General features: G+C 42.8%; 1 long non-coding RNA gene across 1 annotated transcript; it reads left to right on the top strand.

The window, feature by feature from the left end:
- The first annotated feature begins 4266 nt into the window (after window positions 1-4266).
- LOC135498444 (uncharacterized) lies at window positions 4267-18524 on the top strand. The gene is made up of 4 exons (XR_010449055.1): window positions 4267-4355; window positions 6174-6267; window positions 6967-7024; window positions 18286-18524. It is a non-coding gene; the product is annotated as an uncharacterized LOC135498444 (long non-coding RNA).
- Window positions 18525-18760: the final 236 nt, after the last annotated feature.

Here is an 18760-nt window from a genome sequence, read left to right as displayed (position 1 = left end):
AAGCGCATAGAGTTAAATTCGATCCTCAACTTTCATAAGACACCAGCCGCAAGGAATCTGGGACAGCCACCAGTGAGAGTAACCTCCACGTTGACGACGTTCACCCATTTAGCAGCGTAAGTACACTAACCTGTCATTTTTAGCAACTGCTGTAGCAATAGACAACGCCAGTCCTAGGATACCGAGTAGCAGAGTAGCTCACTGCAACAGAGGAATTTTGCCCCATCCGCTTTAACCAACGCTGATATGCAACCGATCACCAAACTGTTCACATCTGCCGAAGCAAACCGGAACTGGAATATTGTTATTATACTCTATCTGATTAGTCAAAAGCAAAACCTGATCAAATTGGTCGGATCAGATTTGGAATTTCGCATTTGGAATTTGGAATTTGGAATGAGCCTTCTGGGCTTTCGTAGGCTTGAGGTTGAGACATTGGAAAGGGAAAGGGAACAACATTAATTCTGTGGTGGTAGAACAGCCCCTAGGGGTCATTTATCGATTAAGCACCTAATTTTTTACGCCATCTGGCGGTCGCCATCTTAAAATCCAATATGGCCGCCATTTTTGGCCAGTTTCCTGCAATATCTCGGAATCTATTGCACGTACGGGTATAATTTTGACGGCTCACCCTACGTTTTCAGGTATGGCGAATTCAACGGAACCAGTGGAAATGCCGTAGTATGGCCGCCATACTGGATTCCAAGATGGCCGCCACCGTGAGGGCCTATAATATTATTATTTGTCACCCCATATATACATACTGGTTATCGATGGAGACATGAAATTTGGCATATAGGTGACTGGACCCCTAAGGATCACTAATCGATTAAGACCCCAACGTGAAACGCCCCCTAGTGGCAGCCATCTTGAATTTCAAAATGGCCGCCATATTTTGGGCTTTCTCCCTGAATATCTCTGACACTATTGCAGGTATAATTTCATGCCTTACCCTAGGTTTTCAGGTATGACGAATCGAATGGAACCAACGAAAAATTTCATAAAATGGCCACCATATTGGATTTCCGCCAAGATGGCCGCCATGATTTGCGTTTTTCTTGAATATCTCAAATACTATGGGTGATACGGACTTGCTTTTTGTGGCATACCCTAGGTTTTTGGGTGTGACGAATCCAGTGGACCCACTGAAAATTCCGTAAAATGTTCGCTATCTTGGATTTCAAGATGGCCGCCATAATTACGTTTTTTTTTAAATGTCTCTAATACTATGGCACATACAGGCTTCATTTTTAGCTCAGCTGACAAAGTCAGCGAAGCTAGCAATATTACTAAGGGAATGGTGTCTGTCCTTCCTTCCTTCCGTCCGTGTCACTTTTGGGCATTTTGTAACCGTAAAACCTAGGCGCTTTGTTGACACTGTTAAATTAGGAGTAGCCCAAGGGGAACTCAGAAACCAAAAATCAGCGCGATCCGACATACACTCGGCGAATGAGGTCATCGGTAAGTTTTAACTTCTTTCCTTTATACCTCGGTCCACAGAGGAAATATTGTTTTCAAATCTGGCCGAATATTTTTTAATAATTTTTCATTTTGACTTGTAATGGAATTAGTTTAGTTTTCACCGCCAGTTGGCGCTACAGGCACATTTGACTGATTTTTTGACGATTCAAAAGCCCGGGTTATGACGTATAGTTGCGCAGTTGTATTCTACGCATTGAATTGGCCAAGGAACCAGGCTATACTTTCAGAGCATGCTCTGCACAAAACAGTGAACTCTTCAATGTCTCCATTTTCTAACACTGTAGACAGTTCACAGTTGGCCAGATGCATTCGCCGTCTATTATCTGCTTCCTGAACTAACAATGAGTGGTCTTGCCCTTTTTAGCCACCAGTAATTACTAAAGCTTTTAAAGCTGCCAACGCATTTTTCTTGGGCAATTTGGAAAAGAATTATCGCGATAAAATTAAACTTCGATGTGTTGATTTTCCAGTATGATATTGACTACTAAGAACAATTTAGTTCGGTGGCGCACACACACACACGCTCACAGAGTATTCATTAAACGTCAAACAGTTTTAACAAACTCTACTCCACTAATTTCCATTAGTTTGTTTTTTTGGTTATCAACAATTTATGTTTTTCCCCCGTTGTTGTTTTTTTTAAATTTTAGACGTTGATTTCCTGTATTACTGTGAAATATTGACCTCGTCTCCACTCTTTCGCGGCATCGCCTACCCATTCCCCAAGCATCAAAATAGGTAACTGAGGTCACCTATAAAGTCACTCTGCAAAATTTAAATGGTATAGTCTAATAAAAAGCGTCACGACCAGACACCTGGGAAGTGTCGCCGACAACAACCTGAGAAGTGTGCTTCCGCGCGTTACGTCAGACTTGTTGGATTAATGATCAAGCTTCATAATACGTTGCCTAGCCTATATTGAAATTTTCTCACTTGATTGACCCCTGAGTTGCCGCCCGTCATGGGCTGTTCAGTTCTGTAGTTGTTATTTGGAGGAATTGTCCCAGTTAATGGTACTTCCGCACAAAATCTCAAACCGGTTCTAAACATGAAATAACCTGACTTTCACTGCCTATGAGTCATTGCCATGCGAGACAAAAAGTTACCAGATTGTGACTTACGGCTGGGAATGATAGGACCCCGACCCCTGATCACTGCCAAACTTTATATGTGAGACAAAAAGTTACCTGATTGTGACTTACGGCTGGGAATGATGGGACCCCGACCCATGATCACTGCCAAACTTCATACGTGAGACAAAAAGTTACCAGATTGTGACTCGTGGCTGTGAATGATAGGACCCCGACCCCTGATTACTGCCAAACTTTATATGTGAGACAAAAAGTACCTGATTGTGACTTGCGGGTGGGAATGATGGGACCCCGACCCATGACCACTGCCAAACTTTATATGTGAGACAAAGAGTTACCAGATTGTGACTCGTGGCCTGCTCCTGTTGAAACTCCTACTCGAGCTACGCCCTCAGGACAAAGCCCTACTGCGGCTACGCTCTCAGGACAAAGTGCGACTGGAGCTTTTAGACCGAATGATGTTAATACTAGTACTGCCAGTAGATCTATTACTGATGTTGTTACTCCTGCTACTATTAAAAAGGATGATGATACCCACGAGTCAATTAAATTCTATGGCTTTGCATTAGCACAAATAAAGTAGTCTTATTCCCAGTTAGCTGATGTAACCTGAGATTTTATAGTACAAATATTTGTGCATTTAATCGTGTTGTTTGATGTTTATTCACATTGTACGTCAACTAACGATACAGCGCAGTGCGTGCGTGTACCATCTAAACCATGGGAGAGATGCAGCATTGTCCATTGGCTAATCGTCCAGTTGCACGAATTCCCGCTATTTGTGGCAGTCCATAAGGAGACCAAATTATGATGACGCAATGGATTGCCCCGGTCAGGGAGTCTAGCTGCGTTGTGAAACCGCTGAATGATATGAACCCTACCCTGAAGCTGCTGATATTTTACAATATCTTTCACGCAATGCATGATTAATTAAAGGAAATATCAGAGTACAGATACGTCGTCTGTCTTTAAATTCATGATCCTATATACGGAGAGTAATGCGTCGCCGCCACACAGATGGTTCGCCAAATCCGTTTCATGTAATATTTGGAACAAGCTTATCAAATCACCTCTCACCTATGTCTGAGGCTGAAGAGATCTAGTGCCTCTAGCCTTTCACTGTATACGTAAGATCCCTCATTCCTGTTATTAATTTGGTGAATCTCCTCTGGACCTAAGAGATTAAAAACGCATAATCGTGTTTTCACGAAGGAAGTATTGTCCAACATGCCAATGTCCAAACCGCACAACCTGGGGGAAATTAATGATATAGTTTTCAAGGTAGAGGAAGTAAGCAAGACTAACGAACTTGAATAAACCAGACAAGAATCCCGGTTGACGAAATGAACGCTAGGATCCTTAAAGAGATTAAGGATAAAATTCCAGAGGCGTGCACTATGCTATTCTAAATCATAGAGTCCATCACAAATGCATGTGAGGAATTCTAGTCCTAAATCCATGCCAGTTCATCCAGAATACAAATCCTGGCTTCTCAAATCCGGGCCCTGTCATCTAGAGTGCATACCATCCTTACCACTTGAAAAATATCAAGTGAGTAGGAGTGACAGGTTGAAGTTGAAGTCTGGTGTCAATGGAATTTTGAAACTAGTGCAGTGACGAAGCAGAATTTCCAAGCATTCATGAGAGCTTTGTGCTCAATAACCCGACGCACATCCAGAATAAGCCCTAATAGACCTGGCTACAAATAGTAAACCTTGCCCGAACCAACAACCATTTCAGTCGTTGGACTCCAAGCGTAGTGCAGTAGCATTTTTTCAAAAGGTAAGTGAATTCTGCCAAATATTATCTCATTGACATCAGCAGAGGGTAACAACGTAGGAGGGTGGTTCTCCCTGACCAAGTTGTCGCCATAAAGCCATTTCTCTTAAAAAGTTAACAAACGTGTACGTCGTGGTGTGGTTGGCCGCCCAAATCAAAATCGGTTTACATTGCTGAATTGGTTTAAAAATCATCACATCCACAATGCCGTGATTGTGGCGCAAACAGTCAAGAATGCGATTATGTTAGGCACAAAATCAGCATTTAACCGCCTCCATTTGAGTTCATACCCGTTACCTTTGGAGAGGTTACTGATTGCGACCTTGCTAATGCTACCTACATGTAGGCTCTATATACCGGGGCCCTATATATATCAAAATAATCTTAATCCTCAGTTATTGCCTCCTGACATCGGTGAATGATATTTGACGCTGTTTCAGATGAAATTCACAACGCATGCGATTTTAGGGTTGTTTTCGTGCAAGTCATTGGGGTGCAGCGTAAAAGCAAAAAAAACCAACCGCCTCACGCCTTGTCCAATCAGTGTTAACCTACTGTTACTATGGACGCCACAAACATCTTCTTTTCCATATGTGTGCTCTTTCCATTCCTCATTCGACATGTTGTTTTATACGTCGAAAAGAGGTGTCTTTCTTCTTCCTATTTTTTGGTCACTTTTTGGCCACGCTCTACGATGCGTGAAAAGTCAATCACAAAGGCAAGGAGAGAAGGTATGTCTGTTTTGGAGAATGGTTGAGGTATGATCGCTGGTTTAACCAAACCTTCGATTATAGCTCGAAACACCATCCATCCTTTGGGAGGACTATAGAGTTTCATGTTCGCGCACTCGAAGTTCTTCAGCTTTGCGGAATTCTTCATGTGACTCTATATTCGTTGATCGCTCGTAAACACACCACATACTGCTTAAGATCTCCTGTTTGCTACGGCGATTGAAGTAAACTGGTCTAGTATACATGTATTAATTTTTACGTATTGAGATTTTGGATTTGTTTTAGGGCAGTGCAGTATGGCGTGAAATGAAAAAGCGTTCCATGCTTTGTCGTAATCCGCGCAAGAGCTTTTGTTCGTTCGTTTTTTTGCAGGGGGCGTAGAATGACCAAGCCCAGAGGCATTTGCATTCATTGAGATTTCCACCACATGTTATTACAATTGCAATAACGCACGCAATTCATGCGACTTTGCTATTTTACACCCCACCGCTCGCCAATACACCAAGACAAACGAGTTTGTTCTGCGATTCAAGCAAACTCGCGTTCGGCGGGGACCAACCTTAACCTACACCCTGATATGGTAGTTTACCACTGAATACGATTGCGAGAACGCACGTTCACGCCTTTGCTCTATCATGCTTCTATGCACCCAAACCGAGACCAGCAAAAGCTTTTGCTTTGCGACATCGCAAGTGGCAATGCACCATATACAATTCAGAACTAGTTATTGCATTGGTATATTTTGTAACACCTACCTTATTTCTGGACATCGACAGGTATATGACGATAAAGGCTCCAGCCCAACTGACAACAGTGTCAACACTCGTACAGTTTTATGTGTGCTGTCATTGAGGGTGTGTTTTTCAGTCGAGGGGCGGGGGAGTTATTGAGCTCTTATAATTACGTGCCTATGGTGTATACTGGTACATTGTGTCGACAGTTAAAGCAGGGAGATACCTTGTTATAGACATCAACGAAAAACCAGACTCATTCGTATCCTCCTACCCTCGCACACATTCGGTTGTTAGTGTCGAGTGTTGGCCTGCAAGAAGCTCAAAAATCTCAGTTACCTCTTTTTGCTACATTCCAGGAAGTTACGTCTCTCTAGCAAAGATTTCTGACTGAAAAGATGAAGACCATTTGTGTCCTGTTCGTTCTGGTGGTGATCTTCTCCTTGGTCCTTGGTAGGTATACATAGAACGCCCCGCAATGAGCGATTTAATCGTTGTACCTATGATTATAATCGCTGCTATATGTGCGACAAAAAGATCTCACGCCTGCGGGTAAAACGGCTACTGAATCGCTGGGTTTGGGATAATTTTCTTCATCATGATATCAATTTCATGAAAGAGTACATATTTTAATCTTTGTGATCTTAGAGCCCAACATCATAACTGCCTTATCCTGCGGAAATCAGGGGTTTTTCTAATAATGCCCCCTAGCCTGATCGGGGCGAATTCTTCCTCCAATATCGGCTCAGGCTCGTCGAAAGGTGGACCGAAATTGCGCGCTGACTTTATTTACCGGGAGGCGAGAGACAGTGCTTTTGGGCGGGGTATAGGTTTGATTAATTACTTGGCATGCGATTGTGACAAGGCATGCGACAGTGCATTTGTTATTTCACAGGGCTTTTTCAGCTGACACTGTATTCAAACAATGCAAAAACCGCATGCGTGTTGAAATTCATGGGACCAAGTCTAAATGCATTTGGTGACACGATTCAGCTCCCATGTATTTCACAACTCATTCGATTTTTCGCATTGCCTCGGTGCAGTGCGGCGCAAAATGACAAAGCAGTGTATGCCCGGTCGCAATCGCAATTACCTTACCCCAAATTTACATCCCTTACCGAACACCTGAATTATCATATCCCGTCTATCTAGCACATGCAGGAGATAATGTCGAGGAAGGATTGAATGAAGAAATGGATCTGGAAAAAGGGTAGGTTACACAGCCTTTGGGTTCCTCTCTCTCGCTTGTTCTATTGGTGGCGTCAGAGTGAAAATGGCTTTTGGTCATACACAAAGAGATTTCAAACAGCATCCTCCGTAATCTGTCCACGAAAGTTCCTCCTACCTTGAACCAGAATTAGCTTTTTGCCCCCCCCCCCCCCCCCTGCTACCAATCAAACTACGGTAGTCATGACTGTTACAGCTTGATCAATGCATCCTTGATATATATATATATATATGCGTATATATGGACCTCGCCTCCTCTTATCCACGCTAATAAGGAATTTTCGCTATCCGGTACCGCCGAAAAAATCACCGAAAAAGAACCCATTCCTGCCTATGACGTCATCAGTTTTCGTGAAATATTCCCCGATCTCGAGTCGGTCTCCGTGAAAAAAGCGCTGTATCTCGGCCGCTATTTCGGGATCGGGAACTATTACTACGAACACCAACTCTCGTTATTCTCTCGGAAAACTCTCGAAATCTGCATCGGTCACGAAATCTCTCGTAAAACACTCGTAAAGTGCAGGGACGCTTAATAGGATTACACGCCCAGTGGCGATCCCTCTCGTAGAGTCTCGAGTTCTTGAATTCCGTGACCTTTCGTAAGTTTTTCGATACCTTTCGACAGTATAATTTATTAAACGGTTATTTTCATGTTGGTTTGCAGGGGGCGCGATAAGTCCGACCATTATGATCAGCGGGCTCAATATTTATGATAGTTGTCAGATCCACAATGAAACATAGGTGGCGGATAAGTTTTGCCGTTGCCTATATTTTGTAAAAAAAAATATCTACGCGCACCTCAAGCAACTGAAACAGCGTTAGATAAAGTGCAGAGTGACATTCTGATGAGGATGGATAAGCAAGAAGTGTGTTTGCTTGTGATGCTTGACCTTAGTGTGGCTTTTGATACTGTTGATACCACTGTTCTCCTTGAAACCATGAACATGGATTTCGGAATATTTGGATCTTGCCTCAAATGGCTGGAGTCGTATCTCAACAGTCGGAATCAGCGTATTGTTATCAATGACTCAGTCTCAACTAAATTTGTCCTCAAATGTGGTGTTCCTCAGGGCAGCTGCCTAGGGCCAATTTCATTCTTGTTCTACGTTTCGCGCCTCTATCACGTGATATCCCGACATCTACCTGACGCTCATGGATATTCTGATGATAATCAGTTATATCTGTCTTTTCGCCCACTTCCGACTTCTGTTGAATGCGATGCGGTGAAGGAGGCTGAGAACTGCGTTCGTGATGTAAGGGCTTGGCTTATCACCAACCAGCTGTTGATTAACGATGTGAAAACTGAATTTATCATCATTGGTTCCCGCCAACAATTGCTCAAAGTAAACATTGACTCAATTAAAGTTGGTGTGACTGATGTGAGCCCTGTCAAATGTGCGAGAAATCTCGGCGTATGGTTTGATTCTAATATGAATATGGAAACCCACGTACGCAAAGTGTGCTCAAAGGCCTTTCGCGGATTTTATAACATCAGACAAATTCAGAAATTTCTTACTGAGGACACCACCAAGATTCTTGTTCATGCTTTCGCAACTGCCCATCTCGACTACTGTAATGCTGTTCTATATGGCATCACTGACAAGCAGTGTAGTCGGATGCAGAAGGTTTTGAATGCTGCTGCATGGGTTGTATGTCTTGTGCCTCGCTTTGACCATATCACTCCGGTACTTGTACATCTACACTGGCTACCTGTTAAGTACAGGATAATTTTCAAGGTCTAACTTCTAATGTTTAAGGCCCTCCAGGGTAATGCTTCTCAGTACCTGGTTGATATAGTCAAGGTCAGGCAACCATTGTCTCATCATTGATTGCGTGGTGACTCTGAGCTATTGCTTGTGGTGCCGGTTACGCGTTGCGTAACTTTTGGGGACCGGGCTTTTTGTCTCAAGGTCAGGCAACCATTGTCTCATCATAGATTGCGTGCTGACTCTGAGCTTTAGCTTGTGGTGCCGGTTACGCGTTGCGTAACTTTTGGGGACCGGGCTTTTTGCTCGGCTGCCCCCAAGCTTTGGAACAATCTCCCCAGGAGTATTAGGTTGGCAGGAAACATCGGCCAGTTCAAATCACTCCTTAAGCGTCATTTTTAGGGGGGGGGGGTGCGCTCGAGAATATGCCTTGCATAGCCGAGCGCTATATAAATCCTCTAATAGTATATTATTATAAGCAATTCATTTATTGAGTGTCCTTCCTGGGCGGGCTCTTCTCATATGTTGTTCATAATTATGTTGACGACAATCGATGCGGTTACTTAACGTGTTGGCCTTTGATGATTCCAAATAAACATTAAGAAATAAACATTAACCTGATTAAGAGTGTTATTGAAAAACAAAAATCGATATTTGGTCGCAATGCATGGCATGAGTGGGTCCATATCACACCGTTGACGGTCGCTATTCAGTGTGATTCGAGTTTAGCAAAGTTCATATGTAGGACGGGCGATGGGAGACCGATTCCTCGCGTCAGTATATTGTACACTTTTTTCCGCGCTTCATGTTGGCAAGGCGGTGATAGACTGGCGCGTCGACATAGCGTTTTGTATTAGTAGCGCTGTGCTGCAGAAATTACCAGTAAAAACGTCAGTCTGTCACTACTGCAGCCTCTGAACAGACAACATCTTAAAACCACCGAATGCCACGACCTTTTTATACACATGTGAAATAAAACCGCAGTATCAACAAATGGTTCATGATATTTGTTGCTCGGGTGGTGCATTAGGCAACAAAACGGCAAAATAGCTGTCAATCACATTATCATTTAGCTATTACTGTCAAAGACCCTAATTCGTCGGTGATTATCTCGCAAATACCACATCGGATTATCACACCAAACTACTCATTTCTTTTTTGGATCATTCAACATAATAAGACTTATACGAACAACACTGAATGACCACAACTCCCTGATGTCAGGTAATGCGTGTAATGCCTTTAATGTGTGTCTATAGAAATGTTCCTTTGGAGCTAAAAATACAATCGCCCCTACAGGTTTTCTTTTTTATCTAACCAACAATAAACTTGAAAGGGCTACATACAACCTACTTTTCCACTTTTTCTTTTAGCAAACTATGAACTTTCGAGGATCTAAGTTTCATTTCATGCAATTATCAACCTAACGCTTTGCAATCATATTACATCGAAACGTAATCTTTAATTTTATATTTAGAATGTGTATGTGGTTCGTTTTGATTGGCTTGTTTTGTTCTGTAGCTACTTTAGTTTGGAGTAAGTGGGAAATACAGGGCGACATTCGGCTGTGTTCTGTAGGGACTGTATATTTATTAAGGATTCTAAAATACAAATTCATCGCACGTGCTCTCATATCTCGCCATTGCTCGTTGTTGTCGTTACACATAAAACCATCTCAACCAAATACACAACACTCCCCCCTGAAAATCGAGGAGGCAAGATTTTCAATAACACAATGAACTTAACCCGCCGTAAGGCTTAATTCTGAGAAATGTATGCTGAACACAATAGCTCCAAAATGCAAGACCTAGCATACATAAGTAAACAACTACACCTAATTCTATACCCTATAGAATATACCGTCAAATAACTCAAATACACATAATGACAAATCTAATGCTAAGAGTATTCCCCCCATTTACCAACCTGGGAAATGTAAATTACAACCTTCTGGTAAGAAACTCTGATGATGATATACCTAGTAATAGTAATAATAGTATACTAATACATGTAACCAAAATGTTAAGAATTTTGACCCCTTGATAGAGATTTGGCAATCAGTTGACATGCATGTATCTGACAACTACGACTGAGTAACCAAAACTCAACTCCAATTCTTGTATGTCATCTTGTATGGATTAAATGTCTATTCTGCGGGTTCCAACAAACGCAACTTCTGAATAGGCCTTCTCATCAATCCTCTCTTGGTTTTCACTGTGACTGACCTAACCAACCCGTCTCTTCCTGGGTGTGTGGCCATCACACGTCCTAGTGCCCAATCTAGTTTTCTGATGTTGTCCTCCGCCACTAGAACGATGTCTCCCTCTTGCAGATTATCTCGTATCTCTGTCCATTTTGAACGGCGCTGTAATTCCACAAGGTATTCACTTGTCCACCTTTTCCAAAACTGTTTGGATATCCTCTGTTGATAGGCCCATCTCCTTTCAAGTGACAACTCTGGCTTGTATACAGATGGCAGCAACTGCAGATTTCTTCCTATGATCAAGTGACCAGGGGTTAATGGAAGAGGATCCTCCTTGTCAGCCGAGATATCCGATAAGGGTCGAGAATTGATTTGAGCTTCTGCATCAGTGAGCACGGTCTGAAGCTCGGTAAATGTCAGGCTGGCTTTTCTGAGAATCTTTGAGAGAGCTCGTTTTACATTTCCAACAAGTCGTTCATAAAATCCTCCATGCCATGGAGCCCTAGGAGTTATGAACTTCCACTCGATTCCTTCCAGTCTGAGTTTATCCTTGATTCTCGCATTGTTGTGGAACAAACGGTAAAGCAATGAAGCTGCACTCTCAAATGTTTTTGCATTATCGGAGTAGATGGTACAACACTTTCCACGCCGATTCATCATGCGTCTCAATGCTTGTAGGAACTCCTCTGTTGTCAAATTTGCTGTCAGCTCTAAATGCACTGCCCTGGTGGCCATACATGTGAATATGAGGATGTAAGCCTTGTTGCTTCCAGCTCCATGTTTTCCACTGACATGTACTTCTCTAACATAGAGTGGTCCAGCATAGTCCACTCCAATGTTGGTAAATGGTGGCGATACATTAACCCTTTCCTCTGGCAACGGCGCCATTTTCTGCTCTAATTTTCTGGCACTTCTACATTTCTTACATGGTAGGACTCTGCGAACTTCCTGCCGGCCACATACTAACCAGTATTTGCTTCTCAAGTTAGACAAGGTTTGAACAACTCCTGTGTGTCCAAAGATGATGTGATAGTGGATTATCAACATTTCCACAAATCTATTGTGATTAGGCAATATGATGGGGTTTCTAAGCTCATCTGGCAGTAGTGCTTTGTGTAGTCTCCCCCCAACACGGAGTAACTTCAGTTTCTCATCCCATATCGGATCAAGCTGTTTCAAGCGGCTATTTGCAGGAATCGAAAGATTATTCTGTACTGCATGAATTTCCACTGAAAATGCTTGTTCTTGAGCCCAACGTAACCAATACAACTCCTCTTCTCTTTGATCAGTGAGAGTCAAGATTGCATTCTCTTCTCGAACATGTTGCCCATCTCCTGTCCTCACTCGGTACTTTAAGCTTCGGACTCTATTCATCACTCTCAGAAACTTGTGGTAACTCTCATATTTCTCCACTAGTTTCAGCTGCTCACTTTTGGTTTGGTCAGTTGTTTTCTCTTTGACTTGCAGTGCTGAGAAAGTCTTGGGTTTTTTCTTCTGTTCAGCCAATTCCAGTTCAGCTGTGTCAATTCGCTGTTTTGGCCAACTTTCTTCTTCTTTTCTTAGGAAGTCTGGCCCTTCCCACCAGAGTTGCGAGTTAACTAAGCTTTCAGCAGAACATCCTCTCGAGCATAGATCAGCGGGGTTAATTTTCCCTGGCAAATGACTCCACTTCCTAGGTGGTACTAGATTCTGTATCTCACTCACGCGATTGGCAACGAACGTCTGCCAAGTGTAGGCAGGTTTGCTAATCCAGGCAAGTACTACTTGTGAGTCAGTCCAGCAGTGTACATCCTCTATTTCCAACTTGATTTCACGTTGAACGTAGTTTACCAAGCGTGCTGTGATTAGCGCAGCCATGAGCTCTAGCTCTGGTAAGCTTCTCTTCTTTCCAAGTGGTGACACTCTAGTTTTAGAGCACAGTACAGCTGTGTGCACTCTCCCTGTTGGCAAGTCCTCAACCCTGACGTAAACTACTCCTCCATATGCTGCTACACACGCATCACCGAAACCATGCAGTGTGAATCTAGGTTGAGTGAAGCTCTCAGGAACTATACATCGCTGGACCTTTATCTGATCCAGATCAGAAACTTGCTCCTTCCAACGTACCCAGTTCTGATGAAGTTCATCAGATAACTTCTCATCCCAGTCAGTACGATCCATCCAGGACTGTTGGAATAGCCGCTTGGCTACCAAAGTGAACGGTGCTAACAAACCCATCGGGTCGTAAATTCGATGAAGTTGTTGTAACACAGTCCTACGAGTTTCACAGGGTACATTTTCCATCCTCTCGCAAAAGGAAAACATTAGTACGTCCTCTTTAGGAATATACTTGATCCCCAACGTTTTTGTAGTAAATTGTTCCTCAGTGACGACTACTATACCACAGGCAAGATCTGACTCCTCTAATCCAGCCAAAGCTTCTGGTTTGTTGGACACAAATTTCCTGAGTGGGAATCCTCCAGATTTCAAGACTGTTTTCATGTCTACTGCTAAGCTTGCTGCTGCTGTGGTATTGTCTTCTCCAGACAGTACATCATCCACGAAAATATTTTCTGTTATTTCCTCAGTAGCCTTTGGGTATTCCTTTGTCTGTGTGAGTGCATGGTCCACTACAGTTTTGATACTCGAAAATGGAGATGATTTCAGACCAAATGTTACTGTTTTCAGCCTGTAAACATCAGGTTTTTTACTAGTGTCCATGTCACGCCATAAGAATCTCTGTAGATCTTGATCTCCAGTTTGCATGCCGATTTGAAGAAACATTTTCTCTATATCTGCTACAAGCGCTACTTTATGTTTTCTGAAACGCAAAAGTATGGCAAGTGGGTCGGGCTGCAGTGCTGGTCCACTCAACAATGTGTCATTTAGTGACACCCCCTCTGGTCCTTTGGCGGAGCCGTCAAACACAACACGCACCTTTGTGGTTGATTTATCCATTCTAACAACAGGGTGATGAGGCAAGTACCATATTGCTTGCGCTTGTTTCTCCAATTCCTCAACTTTCTCGGCACGCCCTTTATCAACTAACTCTTGGATCTGTTCTTGGTAGGCCTTTCCCAAGTCTGGGTCCCTCTGTAATCTTCTTTCCAACCCCTCGAGACGTTTCTCTGCTAAGGTTCGATTTGATTCTAAAGACTTGTCCTTCCAGTCCGGATGGCGAATCAAACCTGTGACGTAATGACCATCTACGAGTTTGGTATTATCAAGATGCTGCTGCAATGCATCAGTCTCCAATTCTGTGGCTTGGTGCTTGACCTCATTAGGTAATATTCCCAAGTGTTCTAGGTCCCAATGTCTGGCTGCAAAGTCAGTTTCATTCTCCAAGGAAACTCTATGACACGTGTTTACCATACCAATCTTTCCATGTCGTTGGTTTGGCTCCTCTACTGGACAGATACCTGAAAGTACCCATCCAAAATGACTCTTTGTGGCAGTTGGCATTCCTGGTGGTCCAGTTTTTCTAACAGGCAGTAAGATGTTTGTGGTATCCTCTAGCCCCAACATAACATCAATTTCAGCCGATTCACGGGGGTATGTGTCTGCTATCTGCAATCCCTGTAAGTGTTGCAGCTTTGACAAATCTACTCTCACGCAGTTGAGGTCCATGCTAGGCTGATCAACTGTGTAGGCCTCTATCTCAAATTCCTCACCTTTCCAATTAGGAATAGTGCTTGATAGATGAAACTTAACTCTCTCTGTTTTCAATCTCATCTGGTTACCACCGGCTAGTGAAAATTCTGCCTCAACCTTGGGTCCTCGCAAGTCCAGTTTTCTTGCCATCTTGTCACTTATGAATGATACACCGCTGCCTGTATCAAATAAGATTCTCGCCACTGAAATTGCTCCTCGTGATTCGATTCTTGCTAAAGTGGATTGCATCAATATCTCCTTTGGACCTGTAATGGCCTTGACAAGTCCTACACTCTTGGGAAATTCCGTTTTTTGACGTAGACCTTGTACTTGCTCTTCTTCCGGTAGCTCTGGCTCACGATCATAATGGATCAAGGTATGATGTTTCTTCCCACATCTCTGACAGTGTCTTGAATTACAGTCTTTGACATAATGCGAAGCAAAGCAGTTAAAACAAAGTTTTAAACTCTTGACCTTGTCTATGCGATCACTGACACTCATGACTTTGAAGGTCTGGCACTGATAAAGTAGATGTGCTTCTTGGCATACAGGGCACTTGGGAGTTCGACTCTGCGTCTTCTGTTTTGATTGTCCAGCTTTAGGGTTACTTGTAGCATTGACATTCAATGCATATGCACTTGGCTTGCCATAACTAGTACTAGTATGTTTTTTCTCTGGTTTCTGTGAGTGTGAAGTACTACTACTTGTGGTTGGTCGCTTTCCCCCCTCCATTTCCGTCCTTCGGGTAACTTGCAGGGCGTCGAGTAGCCTTTCCAGTAAGTCGGGAAATTTCAGAGGCAAAGTCGACTTTGTTTTTGCCTTCAGCTTTTCGCCATCCCACTTTCGCAACAGTGTTTTGGGAATTTTGGGCCTGACCAATGCCGTGAAAATCCAACTTGTTTCGTCTAGTTCACATAGAGCCTCGGTTTTCTTTAAAATATAATTCCATGCTGACACAAGCTTATGGCAGAATGGCTCCATGTCTTTTAGTGCAAGGGAGCTCGGTGCCTCCATGTTGGCTATCTCGATTACAGCCTTCTGCACACAACTCTCAACGTCACCATACTTGCTTTCTAAAACTTGGAGGATGTCTTGGTAATCAGGATCTTTCATACCCGCTACTAACTTTCTACACTCGCCCTCTAGTAATGTAATGGTAAAGTGCGTCTTTTCCACCTCCGAATAACCTGGCTTCGCCAACTCCGCTTCTAACAGCTCTCGCCATTGATCGAAGAAATGCGGGTCGCCGCTAAATTTTGGTATGGGTAGCTCTCTCTTCTTCTTGGTCAAAGTTGACAAGATGGTTGTGAGCTGCTCTCCTGATATTCCATTGTTCATGGATTTAAAAGCCTCTGCTAAACCCTTTGTTAACACTTCAATGTTGCTCTGGCTACTATGATGGGATCCTTTGCCTTCACTCTCACTCCTCTCCTTTGTCGGCCTGAACCAGTCTTTCTCCAACCTCTGGATCTTGGCATCACAGTTGAAGTACCTCTCTCTATAGTCTTGCTCATCTTTATCTTCTCTTCTCCTCTGGTCGTCAGACATAGCGTTCAGCCTCTCCTCGTTATCTCTGTGATAATCCACTTGGTCTTGAGTATCTTGCAAGTCCATGTAGGCTGACTTCACCTGTTCTCTGGCAGACATGGCTGCCGTCACTTTAATCTCATTCTCGGGTGAACGGTCATCATCGTCTAATGCTGGAAGAACATCATCATAATATCGGAACAAGGATTTCTCCAACTTGGTGTATCTCTGCCGATTGATGCGCCTCCTTTCCAATAGGAATTCAAGCGTTGCTGGCTCAGCAGCCACACTTTTACCCTTAGTAGTCGCCATTACATGTATGTCAGTGATTTTAGGACAGATGAAGCAGTATTGATAATTTTTAAAACAATTATTACGTTAACGTAACCCACTTGAGAACTTAACCCTCACTATTTGTGACCTGGTAAAACTTTGAGACTTATAATAAATTGGTATACCGAGGAATGATAAACCTTGTAGTAATTACCATAAAAAGACCATTGCATATTGCACCAAAATCACTATCTACTCATGAAAACCACTGAGATTTGAACTGAATTGCAATCTCAAGACTCATATAAACACTTTGACTATAAAAGTACAATGTATAAACACACGATAACTCAACACTATACAAACATGGTCACCTCTTAAGTATTGTGACAGCGTCACTTTATCTTAAGGTCAATAATTAGTCACAGTATTTACTATGATTATTCTATGAAATACAAATGTAGTAAGACCAAACTGTAACTCAAACACTCTTGAGAATCACTACCGGTAACCGTTTTAAATAAAATGCAACTCTAATCTACATGTAATCCATATTAAAATTGAATACCTGTATCATGTATGCCTCAACATGGCAGATGCCAGATTCAGTAAATACCAATAAACACAACGTGGCACTTATACTCTTGACACTCACTGAAAGAAACTCTGATGGCTCACACTCAACTCAGATTAGGCTGACTAAATCCTTACTTTTAGATTTATCAAACCGTTACCTGTTAAAGATTACCAAACATACACTAACAGTAATACCTCTGTAAAATGCAAACTCAGTATTTGGCATAAATTTAACACATGGTAAGACAGGACACTTATACTGAAAGTGAAACAAGAAGTCAAAGACTTAAAACTCAGGGTAAGAAAGAATCACCTTTTTGGATTCATACGTGGTTGAACTCATACACACTGCAGTAAGTTTGACATCTTTTAGTCAAAGCATAAACTCATAATTCTAGGGGAAAGCTAGAAAACACTCAGATACGAATTTAGTCAAAGTACACGCAGATGTCCTCCACAACTCAGTCTTAACTCAGCGACAAGACGTATCTGCATAACTCGGCGATGTCTGGAACAGCGACGATTCTCACTCATGTAGTCGTCAAGATTCCTGGTCCTCATAGATGATGCATCTGTGCTGGGAGCTGCTCAGCAATGTACGACAACTAACGGATGCTCGAAAAGCATGTGCACGTGGAACTCAGGAACTCGGGTTTTCCACAAACTACACGCTAAAGACAGTCCGACTCACTCTGCTCAGGCCATGCACGAATTGTCATTGCATGGGTTGGGTGAATCCTCGAAAGACAGAAGAGAAAGTCACACCCTGCACCTCTGTCAAGGCTCAACTCAAAATTCGTTTTTTCGGATGCACAACTCTCACAATGTCAAATTACTCATTTGTATTGAGTACTGTTGATCACAGTGTCCCACCTCAGGTCCACCGTACTACTCGACTGCACACCGCACAACTCCGGAGTGCATGAAAGACAACATTTTGCAACCACGTGCATTGGATGCCTGTATATGCTTAGTGCATCAATAGTGCATCACTGCGATCACTGCCACTGCCGTGCCGGCACATCGGATCGATTGGCGACTGTCCTGATCCGGTCGGAGAGACCATAATGTTCTGTAGCTACTTAAGTTTGGAGTAAGTGGGAAATACAGGGCGACATTCGGCTGTGTTCTGTAGGGACTGTATATTTATTAAGGATTCTAAAATACAAATTCATCGCACGTGCTCTCATATCTCGCCATTGCTCGTTGTTGTCGTTACACATAAAACCATCTCAACCAAATACACAACATGTTTCATTTGGCTCGTTTTAACATTTACATACCGCTTGGGGAAGCCTGTGACTAAAACGTTGATTTTACCTTTTTCAGCAAAGAGTTCCTGAAAGTCCGCAAGCGTTATGCCTGCAGTAAACATAGCGACTGCGATAAGTCAAATGGTGGACCCGGAGGAGATTGTGTTTTTTGGACCTGTGCACCGGGAAAGTAGTTGTGTTCTCCAATCCATCTGCGTACAGGGTTCCATATATTATCAAACTATTGATATCATTTGTCTGTACGAATGAAGACATCTTTGGAGCAATAAAGTGTTCTGTGTGTTAGTCCATGGTCATGTCCTCTTCTTCTTTTTATCATGGTTAACAATATACAGCCTCGTCCCAGGTCATTATATGCGCCTGCGCCAATTCCTCATAGAAGGTTGGATTGTTGCCTCGTCATGAGATCTCGCAAGGAGGCTCGTGTTTTACCAGGCTGCGAAAACGTTCTTCAGTCCAATAGAACCGAAGTTCGACTGTTCAGTCCACATTTTATGATCTCGTCCTAATTTTGTTCTCTTGACGTGGAG

The sequence above is a fragment of the Lineus longissimus genome, chromosome 13, assembly GCF_910592395.1.
Source record: "Lineus longissimus chromosome 13, tnLinLong1.2, whole genome shotgun sequence".
In the NCBI taxonomy this organism is placed as follows: domain Eukaryota; kingdom Metazoa; phylum Nemertea; class Pilidiophora; order Heteronemertea; family Lineidae; genus Lineus; species Lineus longissimus.
This window is presented reverse-complemented; position numbering and strand designations above follow the sequence as displayed.